Genomic DNA, 12,505 nt, shown 5'->3' on the forward strand with positions numbered 1-12,505 from the left:
GTGCATTTCTACTAAAAATAACCAAGCATAGACACTTTAAATATTGTAGTATACAACATCAAATTATTTTTTTAGCCAATAAATGCATCAATGTTTAAGCTGAAACATGTTAAACAATAGGTCCTGCCCTCAAACATTCACTCCTAAATATATTAATGGTGTGAGCTTTAATTTATAAGGCATTGTTTTGTTACCTCTGAAATCAAAACTTCTGTTTACTACACAGGAAGCTTTACTTAATGTGCTTGCTGACAGATGTGTCCCTCCCCACTCACCACACCTGAGTCACAGGTTTTCCTCCTTTTGTTCAAATTACTGGAAGAGGGTTGTGGGGGGATAATGGAATGATGTGGGATTCCAATGTGTAGTTTTGAGATAGCTGTAATAAGTTTGAAGTTTATTAGGAAACTTGGATAATTGTCTGAAAGCAGTAAGTGATGAGACAAGGATTGTTGGGAACACGAGAGTATCAGAAATCAGTGGGTGGCTACTGATGAAATAAATTTAGTGTCAATGAATGATTGACTTCTTTATGTAAGGAATCTGAAAACATTTTTGGAAAACCACACTTCAGAAAACTGTAGCACTCTAAAAATGTCACATTATGCTTTGCATCCAATCAATAATTCTAGAACTAAGCACTTGTATGTAATAAATAACATTTTGGCTACTAATTTCAAAAGAGAAGGTTGGTCACTTGCCAAATCACTTCTACAGTTTGATTTACAGAATTTATCAGGGTTTCATTCTGATGTCAGTTCAAATGTAACAGCAACCTGTGGTTTGCTGCAAGTAGGGGGAACTGTAACACAGAGTCAAATAAAAACTGGAGGATTATCTGAATGCAGCCATGTGCCTTGGTAATAACTTATTGTGAAATACTACAAAATCTGGTCACAATATGAGGAAATGTTGTTGTTGTTGTTGTTGTTGTTTAGTCGTTTAGTCGTGTCCGACTCTTCGTGACCCCATGGACCAGAGCACGCCAGGCACGCCTGTCTTCCACTGCCTCCCGCAGTTTGGTCAGACTCATGTTTGTAGCTTCAAAGACACTATCCAACCATCTCATCCTCTGTCGTCCCCTTCTCCTTGTGCCCTCCATCTTTCCCAACATCAGGGTCTTTTCCAGGGAGTCTTCTCTTCTCATGAGGTGGCCAAAGTATTGGAGCCTCAGCTTCACGATCTGTCCTTCCAGTGAGCACTCAGGGCTGATTTCCTTAAGAATGGATAGGTTTGATCTTCTTGCAGTCCATGGGACTCTCAAGAGTCTCCTCCAGCACCATAATTCAAAAGCATCAATTCTTTGACGATCAGACTTCTTTATGGTCCAGCTCTCACTTCCATACATCACTACTGGGAAAACCATAGCTTTTACTATACGGACCTTTGTTGGCAAGGTGATGTCTCTACTTTTTAAGATGCTGTCTAGGTTGGTCATTGCTTTCCTCCCAAGAAGCAGGCGTCTCTTAATTTCGTGGCTGCTGTCACCATCTGCAGTGATCATGGAGCCCAAGAAAGTAAAATCTCTCACTGCCTCCATTTCTTCTGCTTCTATTTGCCAGGAGGTGATGGGACCAGTGGCCATGATCTTCGTTTTTTTGATGTTGAGCTTCAGACCATATTTTGCGCTCTCCTCTTTTACCCTCAATAAAAGGTTCTTTAATTCCTCCTCACTTTCTGCCATCAAGGTTGTGTCATCTGCATATCTGAGGTTGTTGATATTTCTTCCAGCAATCTTAATTCCGGCTAGGGATTCATCCAGCCCAGCCTTTCGCATGATGAATTCTGCATATAAGTTAAATAACCAGGGAGACAATATACAGCCTTGTCGTACTCCTTTCCCAATTTTGAACCAATCAGTTGTTCCATATCCAGTTCTAACTGTAGCTTCTTGTCCCACATAGAGATTTCTCAGGAGACAGATGAGGTGATCAGGCACTCCCATTTCTTTAAGAACCTGCCATAGTTTGCTGTGGTCGACAATATCTTAGGAAATATATTAGTCTGCTATCATACAAAGAAAACCTTGATTTGAGAAGGAAATGCTAGCAAGGTAAGATCCTAAACCTTGCACTTTTCCTTTGGCGACATTTGTGGAAACCATCAATAAATTTGGAGGAAGCATTTAAACCTAGCATCTGAAAAACTGGCCTCTGGAGCTTTGTATTTATGAAACTTATACTTAGAGTTCTTTATAGTTTATACTTTGTAGTATGGCACTCTCTCAAAGGAATCCTTTAGCAGCCAATATGACAGAGATGTCCATTACCCAAATGGACAGCACTCTGTATTGATCACTGCTTCACTTAGCAATCCCATTTGTCATCCTATTGTTTCTGCCCTGATTTGCATAAAACAAAAAATGAGAATTTATTGGCTAATTTAATCTATGTACAAAACACAACTGAACTTTGTGTAATTTTAAAGGACACAGCATAACAGAATGCAGTATGATGGTTCCACATGTCGTTTTAAAACACACAAAAAACCTTTAGGAAAACTTACTGTCAGAACTGGGTGAAATTCTGAAACAAGCCAATCCTAAAGATGCGCACAGCAGCTTACACTTACACTTATACACACACGGGCAGAGAGAGTCAAATGTCACATAATTCTTTCTCCGCAGATTTGAATAATGCCTTGCTTTTCTTCAATCAAGTGCTACATTAGGAAAAAAGCCAAAACATCCATGAAAACAGAAGAACTGCCTAATCAGCTAGTAAATCACTTAGGGAGGACTAAATGCAATTAATTTGGTCTATGTCTTGAGATAGTAGCAGCCAACAATTTCAAACACACTGTACCTTTCTATATAGCCTTTCCATGGAAAATTTAATTAGCCACAAGAAAAGCAATATTGAAACATTTAATATCCCTCCCACAATATTAAATATAACCTTCCATGTCAGAAAGATATAAGATTCAATGCAATGAAATAAACAAACTTCTTTCAGACCTGAACTGCATAGTCATCAGCCAATAGCCAATTATTATACTTGCTACTGGAGTCTGACCTGCATTTTACTCAGGATTTTTCTACCTATTTCCATTCGGAAAGTCATCCAAATCCAGATTTCCCCTGAGAACACTTTTATGATGCTATAAAGACTATCAACCAGAGATGGAAATGCCGCAGCTCCTGAGATGCAGACAGAACTATCAAATAACATTTAATTGTCAGATGACATTGTGTGGCTGGACTTGAATTCTCATCTCCAAATGTTATCTGTGCAACTGTCTGTGGAGATAAGGTGGTGATGATAGAAACAGATAAAACCAATTAAACTTGGAAACAGCAAATGCTGCAAGATGTTTCTTCCCACAGTAAGGTTTAAAGACGTAGTAACCTAAACGCGCAGCAATTTGACATTATCGTGGTTTGATTTAGATTCAGATTTGAGACCTAGTGCTGGTTTTACATGAAGTGCACACCTGATAACTTATTTTTCATTCGGAGTCAACCTGAATTCAGTGGTCTGCGTGGGTAAGATCGGTATTTCCATAGGCATTTCAAGGCACCTCTTTCCCAAAGGCTTAATACAAAAGCAAGCTGAGAGAAAGAGAAATAGGATATTAAATGGATACTTTTAAATGCTAGTGGAACTCGCTAAGGGAGGAAATTTAGAGACTGAAATAAAAGTAGGAAGTGATTGGATTATAGAAAGAACACTTGAAGAAAATATCAAATACAAATACAAATCCTTTTCACACTGTAAAGAGTAAACCCCACAGTCATGTTTGAACACATCCATTCCACAGAAGCCCTCTTTTCATGGATCCCTCCACGTGTTCAAACCAGCCCTGTCCTCTAACCTCTGCACACTTGATGGAACATTATAGAATCACAGAACTGTAGAGACTCCTCTTTACCAGCTAAACATACCCATCCATCAACCACTACTCATAAGGCTTGGTTTCCAGACCCTTGCTTATCTCAGTTGCCCTCGTCTACACACGTTCCATTTCTTATGTTTCACCCCATGGGCAGAGGATGGAGCCAAGGACAGTAAGTATCCTCACACTACTCTCCATGTGTTAACTGAACAAGCATGAGAAGACTAGTATGTGCAATGAATATAGCTGCTTTATGCACACCCTATTTTAACCAGGTTTTTGTTGAAAATGTGTGAACGTTTAGCCTTTTTTTAACCCTTCACATGACTAAGAAATGGGAAATATTTACCACCACCTCCTTCAAGAAAAAATTATCACTTGGGCTGTGTTTTCTGTGATGATTCAATCCACATATAAGTATAAAATTTGGATGACTTTATACTGAGAACGTTTATGGTAAAAAAAGAATGGACAATTCTGTACTTCTGCAGAAAAGTCCTGAATTCAAAGCACAAGGATACCACTATGTGTTGTTGTTTTTACAGTCATGGCTTAACTAGAGTTACTCAGTTTATTTAGTTCAAGGACTAACCTATGCTATTTGGCTTTTCACACTAAAGCATTCATCAGCTTCCTTTTAGCTCTGTAATGTTTTGCTCCAAATCTATGCAGGATGGTTAGGAAATTATGTGGCCTCATACAGATGGCTGGACAAGATATGCTGGGGGAAAGAGATGAAATAATGGAAACAGAGGAAATTCAGAAAGAGGGAAGGAGGGAAGCTGGAAGTCTGAGTGCATGTGCTATTACAGTGGACTTGCTCCATAGGCACGTCATATATACAGATGGGGAGTTTTTTTGGGGGGAAGGAACAAGTCTCTCCTTTAAGTTAAATCCCCTTTAGGTACAGAAGTTAATTTAAACGCCGTAATGATAATTCTTTTCAAGCAGCAAGTCTGCATTCATGATTTTTTTGGGAGTAGGAAGGTACTTGCATTTATTGTTTGCTCAGCAAGAACATTTCCATTCTCTGTGCTTTCCAACCATTTAAAAAAACAATCCTGCCTCTAAAAGTACCAGGTAGAAAGGATGTTGAAAGCGTAGAAAATTCTAATATTGCAAATTACATTCGCACAATGCAATGGATGGAAATTTTTTCATCGTGTTCTTATTGACTTTTTCCTTCATGACACACACAGTGCTAGTATAATGGGAAGAGTCAGGGAGAGCAGTCATGAGACACCTGTATGTTCAAACATTAATGTAAGTATAGACTAGTACCACTAATTGGAGACAGTCAGGTTAGCTTTCTTTTATTTCTCTACTCAGTTAGGGTTAGTTTTTTCACCAGATTATTTCAGAGGATGTGTCAGGGTGTACAGTGGCACCTCAGGTTACATTCGCTTCAGGTTACAGACTCCGCTAACCCAGAATAGTACCTCGGGTTAAGAACTTTGCTTCAGGATGAGAACAGAAATCGTGCTCCGGCAGCGCAGCAGCAGCAGGAGGCCCCATTAGCTAAAGTGGTGCTTCAGGTTAAGAACAGTTTCAGGTTAAGAACAGACCTCCGGAACGAATTAAGTTCTTAACTCGAGGTACCACTGTAATGACTTGGCAAGGCATTACAAGAACAAGTCTCCCTTCTCCCCTGGTCCCCAAGTGTGTTCTGTTTGATTGTCATTAAATGTAACCCAACCAACTGTGGGTTGCTTGAGTGCTGCACACTAGGATCAGGGAAACAACAACATTTTTAATAGCACAAAATGGGACTTCCTCCCTCCTTTCCTCTGCATGCCCTGCACCCACACCAAATAGGTTCTGGAGGGTTAGAAGAATCTCCAGGATAGATTGTGGAGGTGAAGTCAAGGAGAGGAGAGGTAAAGAAGAGGTAAAGAAGTAAAACAAACATATTCCTAGCATGAAAAACTGCTCTTGGGCTCTAGGATAAATTTATTGTTGCAGCAGAGAGGCAGCAGCCTGTTAAAGGGGGGGGGGAGGTTCCCACGCAACAACTGAGGAACAGTTGCAGCTTTATTTTGCAATAAAATTACCAGGTGTAAACATTCTCTATCTTCACCCCATTGCTCTATAATTAAAGTAGCTCATTTCCTGCTTACACATTCACTCTTTAAAACTGTTCTCAAGGCATGTTTAAGCCTTAGAACTCACCACTAAATGCACTTCTATTATAAAAACCTCACAAAATATTAAACCAGTGATACAACTTTCAGTCCTTCATTACTAAGCTTTCGGCGTCCAGCCTACTGACATTTTCCATTCACATAGCTTATTGCTGGAGGAACCACAGTACGCTGAATGACAAAATACACATAGGTTATATTGGATATATTGTGTAAATATCTTTGTTAGGCCAACCAAATCACAAAACAGTGTGCAAGCTTCAGAGTTACTGAAAGCCTACACCCTATTGAAACTCAAAGCCTACAAGCTATGTTGTGATGGCTTAATGAAGGTATTTTTAATTTTTTTATTTACTTACAAACTGCATTTACATCCACCTTCTTCTCCAAAGAGCTCAAGGTGGTGTACATGATTCTCCTCCTCCTAGTTTAATCCTCACAACAAGCCTGTGAGGTAGGTTAGCCTGAAAAAAGACAGTGACTGGCCCAAGGTCACCCAGTGAGCTTCATGGCCCCGTGGGGATTTGAACCCTGATCTCTTAGGTTCTAGTCTGACACTCTAACCCAGGCTTCCTCAGACTTGGCCTTCCAGATGTTTTTGGCCTACAGTTCCCATGATCCCTAGCTAGCAGGACCGGTGGTCAGGGAAGATGGGAATTGTAGTCTCAAAACATCTGGAGGGCCGAGTTTGAGGAAGCCTGCTCCAACCTATTGCCCTAAAATGGATTCTGGCATTTGTTATTACCCGACATGGTAACTGTCAGTTATTATATGAAAGTGGCTGTGCAAGAGAAATTCCATAGCTAAGAGCTTCCCCCTCTCTCCTCCTTGTGTACATTTTGCCATTTTTATTTTTATTTTATGTTTGCTGTTTTGAATACTGCATGAGGTTGTAAGAACACTGGAAAAAGAAAAGAAAAACTGGGCGTAAGATGTGCTAGCAGCAGCGAAGGAAAAACTTCTTTTTTGATGCTTGGCTATTGGTTTGACGAGAGCCCACTGTTCAAAAACTAAGGAAATCTTGGTGTCAGAGGTAAGAGACAGATTCATGGATGTGTCTGAATGAAGGCGGGAATGATGAACTCTAGGACTTGGTGAGAAGCTTGCCTGCTGAGCTGCTTGTCCCACCCACTGTTGAGAGAGAGATAAAGTGCCGTGTCTACTGCCAGAAATCAGAAACAACATGTGTGAGGTCAAAACAGCAACCACAGCAGCTAATTCAATCTTGTAAACACATAGAGGATCTAGGAAATCAGAATGGTGTCTTGCAATACATCCAGCGTGTTGTTTATTGCAAAGTTTGTGAAATTAAAACTTTTTTTAAAAAAAAATTCAAATTGTAGGCAGCAGATTCAATGTAAAACTGTACAAGATTTAGAAAAAAAGGGTAGTGTATTGGAATGCATCCAAGATGTTCTTTGTCACAAACTTTGTACAATTAAACTTTTGTTGGTCTAGTTCTTCAACATGGTTTAATTATATCTGCCTGGCTATGGTACAGAAGTTGATATTGGCAAGCAGCCTGAAGCAAAACCCAGACAAGACTGAGGTAATTAGCGTCAGTAAGGTAATGAGACATAAGGGAAAGGAGACAAAAGGGAAAAAATGGACAGGTACAAAAATAGAGGCTTTAATACTATCCTCTGATTTTGACTTTGGAGTGGTTCAAGATGGAGCGAAAATGGTGATGGCAGTGGCCAGAAATGTGGGGTGGGTGGGGGCTGAGAGACATCTTGCTGTCTGCAGTGAACAAAATGGCACCTCCCCCCATTCCATGTATAAAAGCCAACCAGACTGCCCTCCATCGCAACTGAAATAAGAAAGCTCTCTTAAAGGGCATAGGTTAGGCCACATGGCACACAAAGCCTGCAGAAGAACCATAGAATTATGTTCCTAAAGAGGTTTACCAATGTTTCTCCTGAAGCACTGAACAACTATTTCTAACTGGGGGGAGGGCAGGAAACATTTTAAAGCAGGTGTTATGCTACTTAAAGCCACTATTGCTATATTCATAGCTGATAAGCTATGGGGTTTTATGTCCGGTTAGCCAAGGACTGGCATTGGCAGCTATCACTCATTTTTATTTCCCCAGCCTCCTGTGTAACACAAATCTAAACAGAGTTAAATGCACTGTGGCAAAAGTGATATATAATATTGCTCCTTAAAATAAGCATAGAACTTGATTGTTCACTAAAATAGGTGAGATGGAAAGGAAACTCAATACATTACTACTACTGAGATCACCTGAGAGAAATAGTTCTCTTGTTCTCGTTTATGTGGTGTGCACTCTCCATAAACATGCAACAAAAATAATGAGCCATTGTCCTTACCTCTTTACCTTACTACTTTGTCCTACATGTTCACAGAGTACTCATAGTATTTGAATGTAGCCACCATAGTCCCAATAATAGTTAGACAGAAGCACATACAGGATAGTCATTGTTATCTGTGTACATTTTTGCAAACTACATTTTTGCAAACTGCTGTTGTTTGAAAAGCAGTCTATAAACACTGCAAAACAAATGACTTGCGTGCATGCAGGCAGCATTTGAATAAGGATAACTATCTATATCTATGAGGAGCATTTGACAGTTTAACAAAAATAAAAATTATGATCTAATAAGCATTTGAGGGGTCTAGGTCTTAGATATTTACAAATTATACACTATCAGTCAAATCCTAGCTTCTGTTTCACTACAAGCTGATTAATTACAACCAGCAGCATCTGCCCAAGTGAAACACAGGACCAGACAAGCTGAGGTGACTCGGATCAAAACTTGACTGTATGGATAGACACGCTTGAGGAAATCTGTTGAAAACCGGCTGCTAATATGTCTCATTCACAAAATGTGCTCTCAGGCTCCAACTTTCATCAGCATTAAATTAACCCACATGTTTAAAGGCTAAAGGGGGGTGGGAAAATTGAGATCCATCAGGCCTACATCTGAAGACAGGTGTCAAAAAACAAAAGCTTTCAAATGATAAGAGCTAGAAAAAGAATTTAAAGTAGAAGTGTCGATCACATCTTATACAAAGCCTAAAACAGTACTTCTCTAGAAGCTATTGCAGGAAGAAGCTTATTATATAAAGATACCACTGAGAAAATATTAAACATTGACTATGTAAGATTTTGATTTTCTACTACATTGAAAGACATATTCTTTTCTCCATATGGGAAAAAGCAGCAGAGGCTGGCACACTATTCAAAGGTTTCTGGGTAAAGCCAAACAATGAAATGATATATGGTTTAGTACCTGGCATAAAGTTAAAATGGCAGCAGTAAACAAAAGCAAAATTCAGGGACAACCTTAACTGGCTGGCTAACTTGGCAGTATGCTCCACTAAAATCACTGTGTAGGATTGCAACTGTGCAGCCAAATCAGATTACTGTACTAATTTCTTGGAAATAAATCCCAATGCATTTAATGGGACTTGGCCCCAAGTATGTGAAAGAGTGCAGGCTTACTGTGAATAAAACTGGAATCTTTTAATTAATCCACCCCACATTTATTACCATTACCACCTTTTATGATGCAACTATGTTTGGAATGCTGTTCAAAGTTCTGGCTAACCCACACAAATACAACAGAAGCGACCAACTTCAATAGCAAAGGCTTGGAGAATCTTCTCTATGAATAAAGGCGAAAGCGGAAGATTAAAGCATCATAGAATTGTAGAGTTGAGAGGAAGTCCAACCCCTGCCATGCAGGAATCTCAACTAAAGCATCCATGACTGATGAGTATCCAACCTCCGCTTAAAAATCTCCAAGGAAGGAGAGTTCATCACCTCTCATGGGAGTCCATTCCACTGTTGAACAGCTCTTACCATCCAAAGGTTCTTCCCAATGTTCAGTTGGAATCTCTTTTCTTGTACCTTGAAGCCATTAGTTCAAGTCCTACCCTCCAAAACACACAAAAAACAAACTTGCTCCATCTTTCATTTGACAGCCCTTTGGGTATTTGAAGATGGCTATCATATCTTCTCTCAGTCTCCTCTTCTTCAGGCTAAACATACCCAAGAGGCTAAATACCTAGGAGAACTAAGAGGGCACATAATAAAGGTTTTCTCAAACAGAAAAAAACAAAGTGTCTCCCATAATATGACAGTTTAAGACAGACACAAAGTACTTATACATACAATGCATATCATGTGTAATTCTCAGCAGTGATGGCTACAAGGTTAGATAGCATTAAAAGGGGACTGTACAAGTGTTTGGAGGTATATAAATGGCTGCTATTGGCCACAGTCTCAATGGAATCTCCAGGTTTAGAGACCTTATGCCTTTGAATACTAGTTACTGGGGGGCGGGGGGGACCAGGGGAAGACTATTAGCTTTATCCTTTGTTTGCTATCTTTATCCTGTGCTATCCTGAAGTATCTGGTTTGACATCATGAGAAAAAGAATGGTGGACTAGAGAAAACACCACATAATTCTGAGTGAATGGAAGACCCAGTGCTGAAAATTAGCACCGTTCTATGAATGCTTTATTTAATTACAGAAGGATGGCACTGCTGGCTTGAGCCAAAAACAGCTGGAAACAGAGAACAGTAGTTATCAATCTGCATGTTGAAATTCAGAGAAGCAAGAAAACATCACAGGGAAATGTATCACTCTTTGATGGGGGAGAGGCAGTGCAGAGCTGGCAAGTGGAAAGGGAGTACACAAAAAGGGAGAGGCCATGGAATGCACTTGCTATGTCCATGTTGTTACAGGCGTTCCAATGCATCTGCCAACTTGGCTAGGATTTCCTGGCAACGCTTATTTCACAATGTCATTATGCGGAACTAGGGGAAGAACACGATAAAGAACTAAGTGTTCGTTTGTAGCATCAGATCTTTCAGCAACAGCATCTTTTTCTCACTGGCCTTCAAAGGGCTGAGTTAAAAGAATTTGCACAACCAGAAAAAAAGAAGAAGATTGCAACATGCTAATATTCATTGCACAATTTCCAAATAAATATGAACTCATATAAAGAAGGGAGGATGAGATGAAATGTAAGTGAACTTTCAGGCACTTACGAGAACATTCCATTCAGAAGCCAATTAAATGTCTACACCAATTCTAACTTTGTGCCTAGTTGCAATCCTCTTTTCCAGTTCCAGGATGAAGAAACAATCTCAGATTGTATCCCTCTCCATCTCTCCCCACCCACCCCCATTTCAGTCTGTCATCATGCCATAAATTACAATAAACATATATAGAAATGGTGGGCTAATAAAATATTTTTGTGGGCAGTCTATTGTGGTCCATCGAAGAGACTGAACTGAGAAGCCTACGGAAATTGAGAGGTGAAATTACAGAACTCATTGCCATGGAAAAGTGGTTCATTGAACTAACACACACACACACACACACACACACATGTTCTTCATTCTGTTAAAATGATATGAAGTCAAATGCAGGTAGTGAAAAATAGATGCTACAGACTATAATCTGTGCCAGGACTGGCTATTCAGGCCACACAGAAGCACCACTGCAGCACCCAGTATTCACCTCGTTTTTTATGCTAGTCTGAAAAACAAATACTTCTGCTTCTAAGACAAGTGCTTACTAGAAAGGAAGCAGAGAAGAGGACTAACTAGCATTCAATCAACACAGTTCAACAAAGCAGAGGAAGTCTAGAATTTGCAAAAGAAAAACAAAGAGTGTTGAGTACTTGTACTTAAGTCTTTGTGTTTCCTATGAGAACTACATTAAGCAGAGCAAAACTCTTGAAATACAACATCCATGGGAACCCTAAACACCTGACAGCCAATCTGAATAAGGAGAATACACCTCTAAGTACCAAACCACAGCTCCCACGCAGACGAGTGACAAGTTATTCCCTAGGAGACAGGCTCTCTTGTAAATGTTTGCATCACAGAACAGCATCAGTTGGGAAGAGTGAATATTTATCTCCACCTAAACATGCTGAAACTATGACTTAAGCCTCCAAGATATGAAGAAAGTAAGGGTTTTCAAACGCAAAACCATTTTAGCAATTTAAAATTAAATGTAAAAACATCTCACACCTGCACATGCAATAAACTTATCCCCAACTTGCCTTATGTTCTGAAGAATGGTTTCTGCTACTATTTCATTCAATCAAAATATAGAAATTAAGTGACAGAAGCAATCAGTTGAAAATGTGAACTCAATTATCCAGAGCCCCATTTATTATGATTTCCTCCAATTTTCAATAATCCCATGCACCCTAATAACTATTATGTCTTTGTGATCACACATCAGGGCATTTATCGATCATGCCTTCCTAAACTACATTGCCATGCTTAACTAACATCTCCAGGTAGCAGCTTTGAACATACAGTCTTGATTGCCTGCTAATGCCTTGCTTTCAGTCTTCAGTAAACAGGGAAATAAAAGCTACTCATTGAGCTGCTCATGTTACCTAATGCATCAAATCCACATTTTTCACAAGTATTACCTGTTTGTCGAGATAGCAGGTCTTGGCATGCAAGAGAGGGGTATGTTGATTTTGTGATCTTGGCTGCAAGCCAAACATGCTTAATCCATCAACTACAATTTCAG

At 39.6% G+C, this 12,505-nt stretch overlaps 1 protein-coding gene across 4 annotated transcripts in view; it reads right to left on the minus strand.

Annotated features, from left to right (window-relative positions):
* Window positions 1–12,505, minus strand: part of EFNA5 (ephrin A5) — a 214,962-nt gene that overhangs the window by 109,449 nt on the left and 93,008 nt on the right. The window lies entirely within an intron of this gene.

Source organism: Podarcis filfolensis (genome assembly GCF_964270895.1).
Source record: "Podarcis filfolensis genome assembly, chromosome: 11".
Lineage (NCBI taxonomy): Eukaryota > Metazoa > Chordata > Lepidosauria > Squamata > Lacertidae > Podarcis > Podarcis filfolensis.